The sequence below is a fragment of the Pantherophis guttatus genome, chromosome 1 (assembly GCF_059756535.1).
Source record: "Pantherophis guttatus breed Tessera chromosome 1, ASM5975653v1, whole genome shotgun sequence".
Taxonomy (NCBI): domain Eukaryota; kingdom Metazoa; phylum Chordata; class Lepidosauria; order Squamata; family Colubridae; genus Pantherophis; species Pantherophis guttatus.
In genome coordinates, this window is record NC_142063.1 from 102,031,764 (window position 1) to 102,053,435 (window position 21,672).

The 21,672-nt window shown below is 41.1% G+C and overlaps 1 long non-coding RNA gene across 2 annotated transcripts; it reads right to left on the reverse strand.

Moving 5' to 3' along the window:
• Positions 1-8,756: 8,756 nt before the first annotated feature.
• LOC117666069 (uncharacterized) lies at positions 8,757-21,263 on the reverse strand. 2 transcript variants are annotated; one of them, XR_004591592.3, is made up of 4 exons: positions 20,906-21,263; positions 13,957-14,057; positions 12,766-12,832; positions 8,757-8,854 (listed from the first exon to the last, which is right to left on the reverse strand). It is a non-coding gene; the product is annotated as an uncharacterized LOC117666069 (long non-coding RNA). The 2 variants fall into 2 exon arrangements; XR_004591591.3 differs by lacking the exon at positions 8,757-8,854 and adding an exon at positions 11,191-11,395.
• Between the last annotated feature and the right edge of the window lie 409 nt (positions 21,264-21,672).

A 21,672-nucleotide genomic window follows, 5' to 3' on the forward strand; every position in this document is an offset into this window, starting at 1 on the left:
CCTGCTGACATCTGATGTTGGGATATTGGTTGGCTTTTGATGCCTATAATCCATGATCAAGCGAAGGTAATTAATACTATACAGTATTGTAAAATACATCCATCAAATTTTAACTACTTATTTTTGCTTTCAACTTCAGAATGACAGGGAAGAATTTTTAACTATACATTAAAATGAATATTTTAGACTTGAAAATACAGACTAAAATCTGAATATTGTGTATGGTGTTGCCTGATTGCTTTGTTTGTTTGCCTTTATGGGCTTAATGTATATGTTTTATCCTTATTTAGAAAGTATCTTTTGTATTCTGCAGAATTATGCAAAACAAATGAACAAACAAAAAACAAATAAATACAGTAGTTTGCTGTCTTACTTTTAGCGTCTAATTGGGAATAATTGTAGACTGATTAACTCAATCAAATTTCTTTTAAAATAAATGGAAACAGGCAGACTTTATAAATGTAATGATATCTTTGAACTGATTTTAAGCCAAGCTAATTATTTTTTAAAAAATAATCCTTCTTATAGATTGCCATTCTTTCAGCAGGAGATAAACTGTCCCATTCAATGTCACAGTGAAGAATCATTATTATTCAACAGCTGTATTCCCCCCCCACCACTAAAACCAAATTAATTGAATTATTCCTTAATATGCCATACTGCCAAAATAAAGTACATGGGGCTTTATTGCTTACAGTAAATTAAATTATGGCTATGATGCAGATAATGCTTCTGATCCTCTTCTTTGCTTATATAAAATTCCCCTCTTTTAAGATTATTCAATGCGTGATTGTATCTCTTGGATTATCTTCAAAGGGCAAGCAAATCTCATTTTTTCATACAGAAATAAACAAATGCCAGCAAAGGTATACTTTATTGAGGTCATTTTGTCACTGGAATTATTATAATTAAATGCCAGGGCATGAAAAAATAATGTTGTGATGCTTTGATATGCTCCCATCTCCATGTGGTTCACCACAGCAATTTTTGGATTGCCCTGGTGGTGTGAGATTTTAATCTAATTCCTGCTTTTTCTATAAAGCCTTGGCACATGCCAGCGGGACAGCTGTGCATCTTTAGCTTTTCTTTGTGTGGCTCTCACTCCAAAATAAGGCCTAGCTGTCTCAAAACCATGCCAGGAGTGTCTGCAGTAAAATGGGACATGGTGATATCAATACAGAAATCCATACTTGAGGTGCTGGTGGATGTGTCATGGCATCACAAAAGTAAATCTTATTCCTTGCTTGATGGCAAAAACAACAACAGGCCAGTCAATTTAGCTTGCTTGTTTCCTGCTGGCAGCTGCTAGTTATTGGTGGCAACCTGCTGCAGCTGGCCTGATCTGTTTTTGTTGTTTTGTTTCTTTTGCTTTGCTTTTGTGCCAGCAAGCAATAATTAAAGTGCCTTTGTTTTGTTTGTTTATTCATTTGCCCTCTGCTTGGATTTTTAAAAATATTTTCTGGGAATCAGCTTTTGTCAATTGACTTCACTCTCTGTAGATATGGATGCCTCTCCATCTTTGTCAGAGGGGAGGATTCAGTAAAATTTACACCCAGTAGAATTTAAAAGATAGCCTAATTTTGAGTATCTTCAAAGGTAGCTAGAAAATCAAGCATTTATTTATAGTAAATGCTGGATTATTAGGTTTATGATACAACTATGAAGGTCTAAATTATTTGTTTCATTTTGCAACTCCGGCCATTAGTGTGAAGCTCGCTGAAGCTAACAATGGTAAAACCTTATTCAAAATCCCTTTTTCTATATCTTAGTCCCTTATTAAAGTCTTACTGTCTTTTTTTACATCTCACTTCATAATTCTAATTCATTCTTTTGTCTCTGAAAGAAGCACAGCAAATGCCCCCCCTCTTATTTTAATGGGGGGGGCAAAGGAAAATGATATGTTGGTGCAGCTAAGGAACCAACATCTTTTATCTCCCTCTTCCACAATTTGTGATAACATTCTATCCCAAAATATTAAAATTACTTTCCAAAGTATTTCTCTTCAGTTTACTACACAGTACAGAAAGATGCTGCACACTTTGAAATAACATCATAACCCACCTGTCATGAATGGATTCTATTAATAATAACTGAATCAAACTCAGACCTGCACATGGAAAAGTCCTTTGGGAATCATATATATCAGTTTGATAGGTCTTTTCTTTATTAGAGTATTTATTAGAGTATTTCAACACTGGTCAAGCTATCAAAAACTAGAAAACATTTGCCTAAAGGTAGAAAGCTCAGTTCCTTAGCATCCCATGATGGTCCTTCCAAAATTCAGAGGTGCAAATTCAGACCTCTTTAGGGAAGTTTAAGGAATGGAAGGGTAGCAGTTTGCCTCCCACTTCCTTTCTCACAAGGATTATGGTCATGTTCCTTCTGTTGATATAAAAGTGTCACATTCATATGGTAAACATAGTTAATTCATCCTAATGCAATAAAAGTAGGTGTTATATTTACTTTCACAAGGAAAGCTGTAAAGTTTCTCTTACTGTTATTCTTGTTAGTTAACTGCACACAGGCTCAAATGAAATACATATATACATAAATATACAGAGAATATATATACCGTATCTATAATTCTCTCTCTCTCACACACACACACACATCTATCTATCTATCTATCTATCTATCTATCTATCTATCTATCTATCTATCTATCTATCTATTCATTCATCTATATCTGAAAATTAGCATGGGGGCATTTCCAGATGAATAGCCTTTTCATCTCTCAAATTTTTCAGCTTTGTCAGCTAGGCATCAAGATACAAGGAGCATAGATATTTACATGGTTGAAAACTCTCCGGTTCACTGAAAACTGACAGCCAATTAGCACTTGCATTTTGACTGGTAGGTGAGCATGTCAGTAATTGGTGTTTGCTTGCTGGTTCTAATAGAGTGCCATATCCCATTCTTTGAAGGCTGCAGCTAAACTTGCATCTCTGTGAAAAGAAAGGTAAAATTCCTATTGTTTCCTTCTATTCCTGTGCTCCTTGTTTATTTTATTTAACAGAATACAGCATTAATTCAAAAACAGCATATAAAACATGTGCCAAAATATAAAACACCAAAGCAGTGAATTATTTTAAAAATGCAAAATATGAATGATAAATAAGATTATAGATAAAATTAAATTATGTATCAGCAGTTACTAGAGTGGCTAAACCTAGAACTGGATATCAAACCATTGTGATATCAAACCATTGTCCCCTTCCAAGCCCCCAGAGCTGGTAGGTTGCATTTGAGCTCCTGGATTTAATCATGCCAGCATCCCAATCAGAAATGGGAAGGGGGACAATTATAAATCTGCCCAACTGAAAAAATTAGAACTTGTTTAACCACAAGACTTGCTAAACTGCCATATTTGAAAGAGAGTATGCTATCCTGAAATAGAATTTTTCAATTCAGAGCTGCAACACCTAAATAAGAATACATTAAAATTGTTCACCATTGCAATCCCTCCTTGCCAGATAATATTATTTGATACCAATAAAGGAGAATATTTGTAGCTCAGGGTTGACACGAGGGGGTCCTTGTTGCTCTTAGCTTTCTTGTTTTCTTGCAGATGTTTCAATAATAATAATAATAATAATAATAATAATAATAATAATAATAATAACAACAACAACAACAACAACAACAACTTTATTGTCATTGTAAGTGTATACAAAGTATATCCATACATCAAAATTCACTTAACATCCAAAGACCAAGTCCAACACACATAACAATCCCCAAACACACTCTCACCCACCACAAATTCCCCACCCCTAAACCACCCAACCATCCACACAACAGACCAAGTAATGCTGTCCAACAGCTCACTGATGGTGGCCCTTTAGTTCATTGTTGAGTGCAATTATAGCTCTGGAATAAAAACTATTCAGAAAACATGTGGTCTGAGTTTTAATTGTTCTGTATCTTCTGCCAAACTAGGTAACATCCATGCTAGTCCATCAGCCCACTAGCACTGATGATGTTACCTAGTTTGGCTAAATGAAACGTCTGCAAGAAAACAAGCAAGCTCAGAGAGCACCAAGGACCCCTCAATATTATTTGATAATTGAGGAGGTTCATCTTTGCTCTGAGGGCAACCCTGGGGTCATTAATTGAGGCGAGACCAGGTGAAGTCAAACAGGAACGTTTATTGCTAACAGAACGGGTAGAGAGAAACAGAGCAACAAACAACGGGGTTTGACAGCTATTTATACTACAGCTGTCAAACCAAGCAACCAATAGAAAGGCAACATTCTCCCGCCGGCAAGTCCATGCGTCTTAACCAATCAGGGACGCCCGTCGTAAGTCGAGGACTTAACACCCCTTCCCTCCTGGATGGGACAGGCGTAGTCGGCCAAGTAGGCAGGGCGCCTGTGCGGCCGGGTCGATCTGCGCAGTACGGGTTCGGCGGCGGCAGGAGCTGGAGGCGCCTCTGCGATCGGCGGAACTCCCTGCGACTCGTCTGGCACTCTGACGTCAACTTCTTCGGTAGGCGGCTGGCATGGTAAGACTGGTTCCGGAGGCGGGTTTGAGTTAGGGAATGTGGGTATGTAGTCAGGGACTGGACTTGTTGTGTTGTCTCCCAGGTCGGCTGGGTCTTCTGGCCTGGGCGTTAAGCGAGCTCTTAGCTGATTAATGTGGCGATGCCAAAGCCGGCCATCGGGCAACCGGACTTGGTACGAGTAGGGGCCAGTGACTTGTTCGATAGTCCCGGGAAGCCACCTTGGTTCACCCCCAAAGTTCTGGGCATAGACGGGGTTGCCCACGATGAAGTTGCGGTGTCGGCCAGTGGAGTCTGGGGGCGCATCCGGAGCGTAGGAAGGGTGAAGACGATCGAGGTCAGTGCGAAGGCGTCGACCCATCAAAAGTTCTGCGGGGCTCCTGTTGGTCGAGGGGCATGGACTTACATGTTGTGCCAACAGGTAGCGGGTCAGTTTCTCTTGCCAATCCCCATGACCGTAACGTGATAGGGTTTCTTTGGCTGACCTCACGGCCCTCTCTGCCAGCCTGTTACTGGCAGGGCAAAATGGTGCCACCCTGGCATGGCGAATCCCGTGGTTGGCTAGGTACACTTGGAAGGCTGCGGAGGCTAGCTGGGGGCCATTGTCCGAGACAATGACGTCTGGCAGCCCATGGGTGGCAAATAGTCCTTGTAGGGCTCTTATGAGTGCAGCAGATGTGGTGGATGCCATGGTGACTATCTCTACCCACTTAGAATAGGCATCTACCACCACTAGGAAAGTCTGCCCATGGTAGGGCCCGGCAAAGTCCACATGGATTCTTGACCAGGGTGACTTGGGCATTTCCCATTCCCTAACTGGGGCCACGGGGGCCATTGGTCTAGAGAGTTGGCAGGGCTGGCACCCTGCAACCCACTGGGCGGCTGCGTGGTCGAAGTTCGGCCACCAGACATAGCTGCGTCCCAGGGACTTCATCCTTCCTATGCCCGGGTGTCCTTCGTGCAGAGCTTCTAGGACTGGCTGTTGTAGTTTGGCGGGCACTACAACCCGATTGCCCCATAGCAGGCACCCCCGCAGCACAGAAAGTTCGTGCTGCCTCATATAGTAGGGTTTGAACTCAGGTCCCACATTACCTGGTGGCCATCCCCTGCGCACCCAGTCTAAAACTCTGCGGACAATGGGGTCCTTGGCAGAGTGGGCAGCAATGTCGGCAGCAGTGATTGGCAGATGTAAAGAGTCAATAAGAAGGACAGGAGAAATAGGAGAGGGGTCGTAGACAGAGATGGGTAGGGGGCAGCGGCTGAGAGCATCAGCGTGGGCAAGGTGTTTGCCAGGACGGTGAATGAGGTTGTAAGAATAGGCAGCCAGAAATTCGACCCAGCATGACATGCGGGGGGAGAGAACCTGGGGTGTTGCAATGTTGCCAGCTAATATGCCTAGGAGGGGCTTGTGATCCGTCACAAGAGTGAACGGACGGCCATATAAATATTCGTGGAAGCGCTTGACAGCCGCCACGGCAGCCAGGGCTTCCTTGTCTATTTGTCCATAATTACGTTCTGTGGAGGAGAGCGTGCGGGAGTAAAAGGCAATTGGGGCTTCTGTGCCATCAGGAAGGAAGTGGCTGAGGACAGCCCCAATGCCAAAGGGGGAAGCGTCTGCCACTAAGATCAAGGGGAGGCTGTCCGTGTACTGAACGAGGACTGCCTCAGATGTCAAAAGAGATTTGACTGCTGAGAAGGAGGAGGCTTCTCGGGTGCCCCAATGCCAGGGGGTCTTTTTGTCTAAAAGACGGTGAAGGGGCTCAGCAACAGTGGCCTTGTGAGGGAGGAAAGAGCTGTAGAAGTTTAAGAGGCCAAGGAAGGCTTGTAGGTCAGTTTTGTTTGTGGGTGTGGGGGCCCTTTTGATGGCAGCTATCTTAGATGGTGTGGGGTGAATGCCGGAGGCATCAATTAGATAGCCTAGAAATTCTACCTGGGATACCTCAATCCTGCATTTTTCTTTTTTGAGCCTGAGGCCAGCCGTTTGGAAACGGCGCAGGACGGTCCTTAGCTTCCCCTTACTCTGCTATGCTAGAAGCTGCGATGATGACGTCATCGAAGTATGGGACTACTCCAGGCAGCCCCTGCAGGAGTCGTTCCATAAGGCCCTGAAATATGCCCGGGGCAACGCTTATGCCAAACTGGAGACGATGGCACAGGAATGCTCCCCTGTGTGTGACAATGGTTTGGGCTGCGGCAGTGGCCGAATCAACGGGGAGCTGTTGGTAAGCCTGTGCCATGTCCAGCTTGGCAAAAATGGAGCCCTTGCCCAGGGAGTGCAATAAATGTTGCACCACGGGCACTGGATATGGATTGGCCTGGAGCACCTTATTGACGGAATTTTTGTAATCCGCGCAGATGCGGATTGACCCATCAGGTTTGATGGGTATGACAATAGGGGTTTCCCAGGGGGCATGGTCCGTGGGCTCTAGGATACCCTGGGCTATGAGTTTGTCTAACTCTTTATCGACTAATGGCTTGAGAGCAAAAGGCACTCGTCGAGGCTTAAGCCTAATAGGGGCAATTCTAGGGTCTAGATTGAGGGTGATGGGTGACCCCTTATATTTCCCTAACTCTTCATTAAAGACGTCTGCGAATTCTGCCAGGATGTCTTCAAAATCATGCGGGGCGGTGGAATGGATGCCCGTGATGCCCAGCCCCAGAGCGCCAAACCAATCAAGTCCAAGCAGGCTGGGCAGAGGATCTCTCACGATGAGCAGGGGTAGCTTGCCTGTGAAGGTTCTGTGTTCTACAAGGAGATTGGCGCCACCAAGGATGGGAATGTCATTGCCTTGGTAGTCTCTGAGGCGAACTTGGCTTGGCAGGAGGGCGGTTTTTTGCATTTTTGGGTTCAGCCGCTTCAGGGTGTTCCAGGAGATCAGAGATTTGGATGACCCTGTGTCTAGCTCCATCCGGCAAGGGGTTCCTTCAATGGTTACCGTGAGGTAAATTTTTTTGTTGGGACTAATTTTTTCTTGGCGGGCCGACCTCGCAGGGACGTTGTTGGCCCTGGAAATGGCGAAACAATCACCGCCTGGCTTTGGCCCTTTCTGGAACGGTCTGCTGGGGGGCTTGGATGGTGTGCCAGGTATATTGGCCCGACAGACCCGTGCCAAGTGCCCTTTTTTACCACATCTGCGGCAGATGGTGGTCTTAAAGCGACAAGCCGCTCTAGGGTGCAATTCTCCGCACCCTTGACAGGGGGGCCCCACGAAGGTTTTGTTTGAGGGGTTTCCCTGTCCTTTGACAGTTTTAAGGCGGCTAACTTCATCGTCCTCTTCTTCTGCTACCTCAGGGTCTAGTTCTTCTGAGTGCACGGTGCTGGGCTTGTTACCGGGGGCGCTGGGTTGCGCTTTGCGAATCTCTAGAGTGGACTTGCTTGATAGCTCGCAAGCCTGCGCCTCTTCAATGGCAGTTGCGAGGGTGATATCTTTTCTCTCGAGTAGGTGTCGTTGCACCCTCGGGTCCCTCACACCGCACACGAACTGCTCCAGGAGGGAGTCTTCTAGATCGGCAAATTCACAGTTAAAGGCAGCAGTTCTGAGGGAGGCGATGTAATGGTTAATGGACTCTCCCTCAGCCTGTAAAATTTGCCTGAAAGCATACCGGCGAGCGATGCGTGAAGGGGTGGGCTCATAGTGGTGCTTGAGCTTTTCCCTCAGGACCTCCCATGGCACCGACTGTACTGGAACCGGAGCTAGCAGGGCCATAGCAACTGAAAACATTTCGGGACCACAGGCATTTAAGAAGTGCGCTCTTTTCCGGCTGCTGGTCAGCCCCGTGTAGTCGTTCGCCTCCAGGAAACATTCGAACCTTGCCTCATACGACTTCCAGGTTTCTGTAGTCTGGTTGAAGGGGGCGAATGTCGGAGGTGCCATTCTTAGACAGATGGGCTCTGTTTCTGAGAGGAATTTCCTCTACACGACGTCTCGTCGTGAAGTGACTTCAGCTGAGCGCCTTGGCTTAGCGCTAGTGACTTCAGCTGTTGACCACCTGTCTCTGTCCTCAGAATCCCATCCTCGTCGCCAGTGCTCTGAGGGCAACCCTGGGGTCATTAATTGAGGCGAGACCAGGTGAAGTCAAACAGGAACGTTTATTGCTAACAGAACGGGTAGAGAGAAACAGAGCAACAAACAACGGGGTTTGACAGCTATTTATACTACAGCTGTCAAACCAAGCAACAAATAGAAAGGCAACATTCTCCCGCCGGCAAGTCCATGCGTCTTAACCAATCAGGGACGCCCGTCGTAAGTCGAGGACTTAACAATCTTGTGTAAGTAAAATCTGCATCTTTATGTGGAAGGCAATCTTATGATGCATTGCTTTGCAGTACTTTTATGATGATAGAAATACACACTGTGGAAAGGTGGAAAAGAACAAAAAGGATCTTTTTAAAAAAATCAATACAATTTGGTTTAACTGAAATTAAGGGTATTTCCTGTACATAAGTCAAATAAAGAGCAAAATTTTATAATAATGCAAAGAAAATCTGTGGATCAAGTTAAAAACGAGTCTCTTTAGCGGCTCCAAGAAAAAGAATTATTTCTGCCATGAAGTATAAATGAGAGAGCAACATTTAAGAGTTATTATACATAGTTGACCCTTAGATCTCTCTTAAAGGTCAACTATTCCCTCTGAAGAAAATTGTTATTCAAACAGAAAACTAATGCAATGTGTTTGCTAGCATTCAACATTCCCTGTCACCCCTTTAGTTCTGTACTTTGATTCTTCAACAGGCCTAGTTTCCTCAACAAAAATGGAACCAGAAGAAGCACAGTGGAGGAGAATTGTTAATGTGTGAAAGAAATAATTTCCCCCTCTTTCAGGAAAATAATACTATAAAATAAGTTTCTTTCTGCATACAATCAAAAACTACAACCTCACAGCAGGAGTTGATGCAGTTACTTTTATTTATTAATTTATTAATCATAATTACATTTGTAGGTGCTTTTAAATTCATTGTTGCAGGTATAGATATATTTGGAAGCAGTGGTGGGTTTCAAAATTTTTTACTACCGGTTCTGTGAGTGTGGCTTGGTGGGCGTGGTGTGGCTTGGTGGGCGTGGCGTGACTTGGTGGGCATGGCAGGGGAAGGATACTGTAAAATCTCCATTCCCTACCCAATTCAGGAGAAGGTTACTTCAAAATCCCCATTTCCTCCCGATCAGCTGGGATTTGGGAGGCAGAGAATAGATGGGGTGGTCAGTCAGAGGTGGTATTTATCGGTTCTCCGAACTACTCAAAATTTCCACTACCAGTTCTCCAGAACTGGTCAGAACCTGAAACCCACCTCTGTTAGGAATATGACCTTGACAAGGATGGATAGGGTATCTTGACGGAAATGTTTTATGTGAGTATGGTGTAGTTTCTTTTCTTATACAGTGCTTTTGAAATTCTCTTAAGCGCTATTTTGATATAATGCATATTGTGATTCTGTTTGTGGTATTAAAGTAGTTTAAGATGAGATACTTTAGATGCCCATAAGTGAGCAAGCACATGTGCCTATAAATTCCATTTACATCTCAGGAGAAAATTATTAACCAAAACTACACCTATCTACTGTTTTTATTTTGCTTATTAGAGGAAAAATGTAATGCATTCTCAGCTGAGACTAATTAAGAGAATATGGTTCACTTTCAGCCATTGATATTGGCTAATTTTCTGCCTCATTAAGTAAATTAATGGGCAGGAAGTTCTCTACTTTAAAGAAAGCAATTCGAGTAAAAACATGGTGGTAACAAGAAAACACTGTTGGGTTCATTGTAATACTGAGCCAAATGCTTGAGAGATGGAGAGTTTTGCTAATGGTTTTAACAATCTAGAATGCATTCAAACATTAAAACAATTTTAATTTAAAATAAAAATATTAGGCTCATTAGACTAGAAGTTACAGTCTCTGCACCCATCATTTGCATTGATCTTGTTGTGCTACCTCATTGTGGCATGTATTTGTGTGCATATGTTTGCTTCTGGGAGGGATGAGTGAAGAATGTCAGGAATGTACTTCCAGCAGAGTCACCCAAGTTGGGGAGGTCATCCCAGTTGCCCAACTAAAGCAACCAGATGTCTATCAAACAGCAGTGGTATATGAAGATATTGGAGCTGAACAATCACTTCAGTAACAACAGCAAAGACTATATGGGAGAATACAGTGACAATTCCAGTATTTTATCAAGAAAACCCCATAGCTACTGCATAGACAGAAATTCAACAGTTTTATAGTTTCTTCCTATTCACAGGTGTCAAACTCGATCGTGTCACGTGATATATCATGAGGTATTGTGACTTTTTTGCCTTTGCGGAGGCAAAGGGTGGGCATGGCCTGAGTATGACTCAACCGGCCTGCGGGCTGCCAGTTTGAAAGGCCTGCTATAGATGCATTGCATATATTTCTGTTTGATGCATCTCAACATAATAACTACTTCATAAATATATTGAGGTATATTGACTTGATCCTGCTGCTATAGTATTGAGATATGTAGAAATTCAGCAAGTGGGGAGAGGCAAGGACAAAACGAATGGTGATTTCCCTATGTCCCTACCTTTGCATATACCAGCAAAGTTTTAACACCTAAAACAATTCAGAATATATTCTTGCTCACTGGTTGAAATGGGAAAAATACAATCTTACCTTTTAAGGAAGTAGACTGAAAGATATTCATAGATTATTACTAATATTGCTCTGAAAGAGATTCATTTTTGCAATTTTTAATAGAACTCGCAAAACTATGTGATCTGTTCTGAGAAACTTTCCAATGCTCCCTAGTGTATTCTTCCAGGAAAGTTGGTTTCAAAATCTTCAGGAATATTTTGATCCAAATCACATTCAAAAGCGTCAGCCCCTTCTTTGCTTCAACTCCCATTATTAGTAGACCCAAGTGACCTTCTATAGGAGATCTGAGATAAGGTGAAAGAAGCAATTGGTACAGAATCAGCATCCAAAAAGGAGTTGACTTCCCTGGCCAGTTACGTTCCTGGATATGTAACTGAATCTCTGTCTTGGTGGAGATTAACAAGAGTGAGATCACGGTGGGGACTAAACAAAAAGAAGTAGCAACTGTGAAATCATAGAGATATCACAATGATGAAAAACAGATGATGTTTCTGAGTAGGGCAGGCTCAAGAATTGAGAGCCAGTTTGGTGCAGTGGTTAAGGTATTGGCCTATAAACCAGGAGGCTGTGAGTTCTAATCGCTTTAGATATGAAACTCAGGTGGGTGCCTTGGGCCAATCATTCTCTCTCAGCCCATCCCACCTCACAGGATGGATGTTGTGGGGAAAAGAGGAGGAAGAAGGAACGTTATGTATATTCACTGCCTTCAGTTACTTATAAAGTAATAAAGGAGGGATAAAAATTTAATAAATCTAATAAATAAAACAAAAGCACATTGCTGAGCACATTGTAAGCCGCCCTGAGTCTTCGGAGAAGGGCGGCATATAAATCAAATTAAAAAAAAAAAAGTGGGTTTTGAAAACAAAGAGGGGTGGGGCAGGGCCAGCCATGCAGAGAAGATGGCTAGGAGAAGATGCCCTCTCTAACATCAATGAACTTCCTGCTACCCATCCAGTAACAAAATGTACTGCCTTTTTGCCTATGTTCCACAATGCCTTATTGTACTTGTATTAAGAAATACTTTTCCAAATAACTGGAAATCAAATAGGGATGTTGAATGTAAATGTTATAATGGCAATTTCACTATTAAAATGCAAATGACTGGGAACACCCAGTGGTGGTATTCAGCCGGTTCTGTCCGGATCACGCAAACTGGTAGTGGCAACTGTGGTAGGCTCCACCCACCCGCCTGGATGTAATGTGTGACTACTGCGCATGCGGAAAAGGCCGTGCGCATGCACAGAAGCGCACACTCACATCTGCGAACCGATAGGGAAGGTAAGTGAATCCCACCTCTGGGAACAACCTCCCATTTGTGACAGTACAAACTGTCAACACAAACTGACAGTAAATCACCCTTTAAAAACCTGGGAAATCTGCCTATAGAAATGTGGAGATTTCTGTGGAGATTTTCAGGAAGGGAGAGGAGAAGAATTTCACAATCTGCCTTCTGCTCCCACAGACCTTGGATGGAAACAAAATCCTTCTGGGTGTAGATGACAAGGGCTTTAACCTTTAACTTTATTTTTCAGATTCCAAGGACTATTTTTATATTCTGAATGGCTCAAATGTTACTATATAGCACAGGGCTATTTAGTGATTAAAGACACTTCCTGAGTTTCAATCTATTTATGTGTGAGTTGGGAAAACTAACCGTAACCACATCTGACTGTTCTTGCACTTGAGTGTAATTCCAAAGTACTACTCGTGAGCAGGCTGAACTGCAAAAAAAGAAAAAGAAATGACTCCAATGTTTCTCTTTTTCCTCTGTAAAAGCAGTTGTTCATTGATATTTATAGACCATAGAAAAGTTCAAGTCCTAGTCTGGTGTTTTTTGAGCGGTGAGAGGCATTTCAAATATGATCAGACTGGATTTCATGTTCCTCCAGTTTCAGGCACTATTTTTTTTTAATAGTCCAATTCCCTTGTGGGCAGAGCCAGTTTCGTTTACATTTTTATTTAGTGTTGTGGAAGAAGACGAGTAAAACATTTCTGGGATTTTATACTTTTTAAAGATTTTATATGCTTTTTATAATTCAAGACACACATTCATTATTAAGTGCTTGGAAATTTAGCTTAGATCACAGATCAAAGCATTCAAGAATTTTGATCAGAGACACGACTATCTACAGTATCATCTGTCTGTCTGTCTGTCTGTCTGTCTGTCTATCTATCTTCTAACTATCATCTGCCTGCCTGCCTGCCTGCCTGCCTGCCTGCCTACTTACCTACTTATCTATCTATCTATCTATCTATCTATCTATCTATCTATCTATCTATCTATCTATCTATCTATCTATCTATCTATCTATCTATCATCTATCTATCTATCTATCTATCTATCTATCTATCTATCTATCTATCTATCTATCATCTATCTATCATCTTCTATCTTTTACCTATCATCTGCCTGCCTGCCTGCCTGCTTGCCTGCCTGCCTCTCTCTCCCTCTCTCTCTCCCCCCCACCCCTCTCTCTCTGAATGATCAGGCTTGAACAGACAAAGACAGAGCATTACCAAAACTCTTTCCTACATTTAATGGACAAACCAGGGAAAAGAGGTTAGCAAAGCCTGGAGTGATTTTGATAGATGTTTAAATCCATGGCCTGTCAAAATATTTACCAGTTTATATAGTACCACTTATATTTATTTATTTATTGCAAGAAGATATGTGAATGTCCTGGAAATAAAAATGTGCTGTCCCAGCAAATAAGATGATGTTAAATTCAGTTCAATTTTCAGACAGGAGCCCATTTCAGCCAAAGCTCTATTGTTCCTGATGAACAAAGTTGGGTTGAAGGCCAATACTATTTTTCCGTATGGGGAATTTAGAGTTTCTTTATACCTCCACCAATTGATGATTTACGTTTTTGTCCATGATTTGATAGCTGTGATGAGCGCAGAGAGCTAGTTCTGAGACAGCCAACAGGCAGGCAGACAGATCTACTGGATAAAAAATTGGAAGTTTACAATTAGATCCTCTGCTATTTACACTTTAGCAAATACCAACTCTGGGATTGAGCTAGGGAGCACTTAACAGATGCATAAATAGACCAACAACATTTATTATAGGAAAAGTAAACATGGTTCATAGTTATTAAATAGATTCTCAGTGATTTACCAAAATCCAGCAGATAGTTTATGCTAACATACACAAAGCAGGGGTGGGCTGCTGGGGATTTGCAGGGGTTCACAGGAGTTTGGGAGAACCTCTAGCTAAGATTCTGTGCAGTTTGGAGAACCCCCAAATCCCACTCCTGGCTGGCCCCGCCCATGCCACCCCTTCCAGGAGTCCCCACGCAGCCTGTTTTGGATGCAGGGAAGTGCAGGGCGCATGTGGAGGCTCAGGGACAGTGAAAAATGGGCCTATCGGAAGTTCAGGAAGGAAGTTTCTGGCTTCCAGAGGGTCTCCAGGGCCTGGGGAGGCTGTTTTCGCCCTCCCGGAGGCTCATAAAAAGCCTCTGGAGCCCGGGGAGGGCAAAAACGCACACACCCCCACCATGGTGCAGGAGGCCGACTAGGCCACACCCACCATGGCCACACCCACCCAGCAACTGGTCAGAGAATCCCTTGCTAAAATTTTTGAAGCCCATCCCTGATGCAAAGATACTACCAGATATTCTTCTTTGCTACCTCAAACTTAACAACTTTCCCCGTTCATTCAAAGAGGATAAGACGCCAAAACTACTTCACCTTAGGTTTGTGTAATGAAAAAAGAATCTGCAAATCTGCTGCCCCTTAATGATTGTTGCTGAACAATTCTGTGGGCTTACCTGATAAGGATACAATAATTGTTCTCAGTGGTAAATCAACAGAATGTAGCTTGATATTTGCAAACCTTTGCTTAATACTGCTAGATGAGAAATATACACAAAGGCTTGTTTTGCAGTACTACAACATTCTGCTGGCTAAACAATATAAATATAAGAACCCTATCTAGAAAATAGTAGAACAAGTAGAATGGTTTCTGTAAATGTTTCCTTGATTTTTGTAAAAGGTTCTGGACTAGTCATGAGTCAATAGAAAACCTGATGCTGAGTACAATTGAAATCTACCCTTTCCACATTATCCTTTCCTTAATTTCAAAAGAGCTGGGGTAGAAAGCCATTTGCTCTCTTAGAGCATAGCATTCAAATTGAAATCTCTCTATTTAGAAACTAATTATAATCCAAGTAGTTTTAGAAAACTATTTACTTTTAATGATTTCTGGAGTTTGAGAAGAGATAGATAGATAGATAGATAGATAGATAGATAGATAGATAGATAGATAGATAGATAGATAGATAGATAGATGATAGATGATAGATAGGCAGGCAGACAGATAGACAGACAGACAGACACAGACAGACAGACAGACTGAAGATAGAAGATAGATAGAAGATGATAGACAGACAGACAGACAGACAGACAGACAGATAGATAGATAGATAGAATGATGCTATTATACAATATATACAAAATGGATGAACTGCATTTTACTGTGAAGATCTAAGACCTGATATTGACTTCTTTGAAGATAGTTTGTTAATCTGAGCCTAAAAACATGAATTGTTGATAAATCCAAAATTACAAAAAAAAGATACCATTGATCTAGTCTACTTATTAAGAGATGAAAAAGCAAAATAAAATAGCTTTTCTTTACATAAAATAATAAGCCTATTAGCTTTGATAATCAATTTTAAAATATTAGACAATAAGACAATCACAGATGTGGAAGCTTATGTTTCTTTATGGCATTATGAATCATATCCTTCCTTAAATCTCTCAATTCCTTATATTCCAATCCCTTCTTGGGTATCATTTTCATTGCTAAACATACTGTTTGCCAATCAATTTATTAAGGTTTATCTTGCCTGTGCCAAAACAAATGTTCTTGCTCAAAGATAAAAGGAAGTCTAAAATTAAAATAATAATTTCACATCCTTGCTTTCAGAGCCTAATTATGGGAGAAATTTGGCACATAGAAACTTTTGAGGTGATATGGAACCCATATGTCAATACAGCCCCTTTTAGGTTGACCCTTGCTGTTCACACTATGTTGAACAATTCATGCCTGCTGGGATTGCAATAATAGGGAGACTGTCTCTTGGAAAACAACTACTACTTTCTATATAGTAGCCTTCTCCACTTTGGTATCATCCTTCAATTTGTATCATCCTTTAGCATGAATACTGCAGGAACTGAAAAGATGTAAAGTCAGTGAAGGTTGATGTAAAATTGTCTTGCTTTCTATATCAAGTCATTAAAGCATCTACTGTAACAAGATACTTTTTCTGAAACAGAAAAACAATCAAGAAGGAGATCATTCTGAAGCTGCAAGCATTCAAATCCATGTCAAATATATGGAGATTTCTATCTGGTATTCCTATCATTGCATTGAATTTAGTTTTCCTGCAAATATCTAAAACAGGGGTGTCAAACTCATGGCCTGCGCTGGCCATGCCCACCCCTGTTTTAGCGAAGGGGGAAAAAGTTGCAATACATCACGTGACTATGTGTCATCGCGAGTTTGACACCCCTGGTCTAAAAGATCCTGGCTGATTAGCAATGATATTGATGGGGTTAGAATTAAGACTATTCGGCAATAACAAGATATTCGGAAGACAAGGAAAGCATCTCCCAGTGTATCAAGCTGTAGAGAACTCTAGACGTTCCAGTTACAGGATCATGAGAGGATCATTATCCTTGGTCTAATTATCCTTGGTTTTTAAATTGTCAATGGGTTTTAGTTTGAATGTTTTAAATTTTGGGCCAAAGTCATGTAATTCTTTTAAAAATTTTAAATTTTGTATTAGTATGTGTTTTAATTCTGGCTGTGCACCGCCCTGAGTCCACTAGGAGAAGGGCAGTATACAAATTGAATAAAATAAATAAATAAATAAATAAATAATGTTGATCTGTATTGATTCAGAGAACAAACGAAGTCTCTGTTAGAAGTCAGGGTTATATTGATTTTTTAAAAAAAACATTGATTGCCCATGAAATGAAGGGACTATGCCATGCTATGCTATGCCTATGTTTATGGAGACAGAAAATATTTTTGAAGCAGCCTATGAATGTTGTAGATCAGGGGTGTCAAACTCAAGGTTCCAGGGGCCAGATCTGGCCAATGGGGTGCTTAAATCTGGCCCACGGGGCCACCCTGGAAACAGCAAAGGACCGGCCCATGGTGCCTCAGCTTGGCCCAGGCTGACTCGGTGCTGATCTACAACCTGGTGGCAGCCGTTTTTGTTGGCAGAGTGCTGGAGCAGGTTGTTACAGCGGAAAATGGAGCGCCATTCACGAGCTCTGTTTTTGCTGGCAGAGAGCTAACAAAACAAATTTGCTTGCCCTCCACTGCCTAGGGGAGTGAACAACCTGGACTACCATCCAGGGGTCCTCCACATGGCCTGAGAAGGATGGTGAGGCTCCCCTGGAGGACAAGTGTTTGGCGTTCTCGCCTTCCTCTGCTGGAGACAATGGATCCCCCCCCAACCTCACCTGGGACTACACAGGCACCCCCAACCCGAATGATGTCAAGCTGGCCATGCCCACCCTGGCCACGTCCCTCCCCCCAAAGTCAAACACAACTCTGATGCGGCCCTCAATGAAATTATACACCCTTGTTGTAGAAGATGAGGCTGCTTACATGCTTCAAAAAGAGGACATTAGTACATTATCTCTGCATTGTAAGAGATAATGTATCTCTTCTTTGAGATACTTCTTTGAGATACTTCACACAGCCCTGTTACAGGTCTCTGCTTCTGGATGGCTTTATCTACATACTTGTAAAAATGCTCAACCAACTTATTTGACCATTATGCTGAACTTTACTAAAACAAAGAGTTAATCAAAAGCAGCTAGTATGGCTGCATCATGGAGTATCTCTAGTATGGAGCATCATGGTACTAAGTAAAGAAAAAGATTACTGTATGGCTGACATTGATAAATGAGCATTTGATATGCAATGTGAGTATGGGAAAAAGAAATTAGTTCTGTAATTAACTGCTTAAGGGCCCTCATCTTGAAAGTACTCTCTAACCCATCATGGCATGTGTGAAGAAGGCATAAATATTTGAGTAATTTAAAATGTGCTGTGAATACTTCTAGAGACTCACAAACTATAATATAAGTATATGTATTGTATCATTTCTCACTGAGGAAGCTGCAGCTGTTATGTGATATGATATGATATAGATGACATGATATGATATATGATATGATGAAATATTTGAGTATTTTTTTCTTTTTCACTCACAAAATCCTCAGTTTTCTGAAAACTAACACTACGGTTATTTACAAACATTATTCTTATATAATCAGATGTCATTAACAAAGTTAGTCAGAAACCTAAGAAAATATTATGAGACTATACTGACATTGTTAATGTTAACATGAAGCCTATTTACTTCAAATCTGTATCTGTATCTAAATAGATACTTTCTTTTTAAAGTTTGATTTACAAAGAAAAAACTGAACTTAAAGTATGAGATTTATGGCATTCAGTCACATAAATATTAATATCTCCACCAATAGACAATAAAATGAACACAAAAATATTATTTATACTTACATGATGTTTAGTATGTTTTATGACTGAAATGCTATGTGTTGTTATATGGATTAAGACAAAACTACAATGAAACAAAAAAACCCACAATTCATAGAAAATACAGAAGACCTGAATCAAACAGAAAACTGAGGAAAAGAATCTGTGGGAAAAGAGAAGTCAATTTGAAAGCAGAGGAATAAAACACGGAAACTGAATCAGTAAATAAAAAGTCATTAAAAGAAAGAAATCTTTGCCTTATACCAGAATATTATAAACACCAAAGTATCCCCATGTCTAATAATGAGAGGTCAATAGGTAGTCCTCACTTGCTGACAGTAATTGGAACTAGAAACTTGTTGCTAAGTGACACAGTCAAAAGATGAAATGTCACATGACCACAATTTACCATGGAAGTCTTAGCAGTTCCAGTTACTGTAGCTAGGGTTGTAACATCCATTGGCCACATGATTGCCATTTCCTACCTCCCACTGGCTTTCCCATTGAGTTTGCTTGTCAGAAACTGGCAGTGGACATTGCAAATGATGATCACAATGTCATGGGACACTGTGACAATGGGATTGTGAGCCAATTGCCAAGCACCTGAATTACAACCATGTGACTACAAGGACATTGTGATGGCTGCAACTGCAAGGACAAGAACAAGTCCTCCTTCCTTGTTCATCACCACTGTAATTTCAAATGGTCACTGAATGAGTAGATGTTCAGCAAGAACTACCTGTACTAATTAGGTCTTCCTGTCTATGCCACCTGTCATTTTTCATTAGGCAGCAGCTGTTAGAGAAGACACCAAACTCAGTGTCAGAGCCAGACTTAGAATGTAAGTGTCTGCATGTTAAGGAGGGAGTTAAGTTCTCAGATGAAAAAGACTTTAAAAGACAATAGCAGCTCTCTGGATTGGATCCCAAAATGAACTGAAAATCTACCACAACTCAGCGGCAGAAATCTGAACGGGGCATCACATTTTCTGTACCTCTTTGGCTGCCATCTAATGGCAGTTCTCATTTTTGCACCCATGATCTGGTAGTGAAGAGCACTGAAATAGCTGGTGGAATCCAGATAGTGTTCCTCCATCAACACAAGATTTCTGTCAGCAAAATGGAGAAAGGAAGCATTTTCAACAGTTCGTCCAATTTCCAAAAGACTGTCCAACATTCCCGGAGAAATTTGGTGGGACACACTAGCCCACAAAAAGAGAAAAGCTGAGTACTGACATCCTCTTATTGTGCTGATGGAGCGTTTCCTTTACAGAACGTATGTTGGATTTGATCCAAGGTCATAATACCTAGGACCACTTAGTATTCTCAAAACCACATTTGATACCACTTGAAGCCTCTAGCCAATTTTAAAAGGAATGTTATGTACAGTACTATAAATTTCAAAAGTTTGCTAAATGTTGGTCACTTAATAGCCCTTGCAGCATTTAAGCTTTTATCTTTTATACTAGTTTCCAGTTTGCTTAAACGGAGAACCATATTAAAAAGGTGGGAAGTCAGAGCTTAATCCTATTATTAACAGAATGCCAACTTTTTTCTAACAGAGCGTATTTCACACTTAGTAACTTTAAAATGTATGAACCTCAACTCCCATAATTAAAATTGCCAAGTGTGAAAAACACTGTTCTAACACTTAGTACAGTCATCTCAAATATCAAGTGGGAAGTCATGTAAATTTAAATAATTTATTTATTTTTAAAAAGAACTTTATTGAAAAATAAACCCCACACTTTTTAGGAGGGCTTACGATTTGAATACCAATGCTCATGGAATTTTTTGATAGCCCATTCAACAGATGACACAGTAAAATGTGGAAAAACTATCATATTTGTTTCATAAAGGTTTTCTAAAAGAGAATAAAAATATTTTCCCTTTTTAATTAGTTTTGGATCTTCTCCGGATATTAATTTGTTGGGATGAAGCTGTATTTTATTCTAAGTCAATAAAAGCAACTAAGACGTTCAAACGTGATGTGAATCAAAATATTAACAAGTTTACTGCTTTATAAAATGAAACCTATTGGGAAAGAGAACCATGGTAAATATACTTATTTAAAATGACTTTGTATTGTTAACATAAATTCCTAACAAATGGAATTTGGTATATTATTAGACAGCAGTAGTAACAAAACAGGACAACCCCCCCCCCAATAATAGTACCATATACAGTAACATTATAATGTCAGCAAAGGTAGTGTCCGTCTCTTGTCTTTCAGAAACAATCAAAACCATTGTTTAGGACATACTTACTTGAGAGTAAGTCCTAATGAGAATTACCATGCTGAAACTCCAGTTGTTGATCACTCTGCCTATTTGACAACATGATTGTTCAAAGTGAAATGACATCCTTGAAGACAAAACAAGAGGTTTCTTAATATCCAGTCATATCATCATTTGACAACTTGGACAGTAAATGGATACATGAAGAGTGGTTGGCACGTGTGTGTGCTGTTTCCAGATCAATGGCCTTTAATGGCCACTTAAAACAACCTCCTTGAGTTGGTTTACAGAAGGAGAAGTAGATGGGTGGGTATGTGGGGGTGGGGTTGGTGGAGAACCTTCTCCCAATGTAACCCAACTGAAAGCACCAGAAAGACACATCTCTCCCCCACTCAAGTAATTAGCACCGTTCCTCATTTTAACTGAAGCTTGAAGCAAGCATGACAATATCTTTGGGATAGTCTCAAATTTCAAAGGTTGTCCTCAAAACCAGCTGCGGCTCATGGAATCCAGCTACTTTTTCTGCATAAGTTATAGTGCCAAGCTTTTTGAAATGAAAGCTGTGGAAGGACTAGTAGAGATTAATATAGCGAGTGAAGGGAAGAAATGCTTCTTGTTTGATAAAGCACAGATGTCTGCTTGATTTGTTGAGATGGCTGACAGTTGCTGATGGCTTGCAGCTTGGGATTTACCCCTTACCCTCACCCATTCACTGATCAGTTCAGATTACCAATGTGCTAGAGATGCATTGCTGAGATCCAGTTATCATAAACTGCCTTGCAGGATGAAATAGTGAG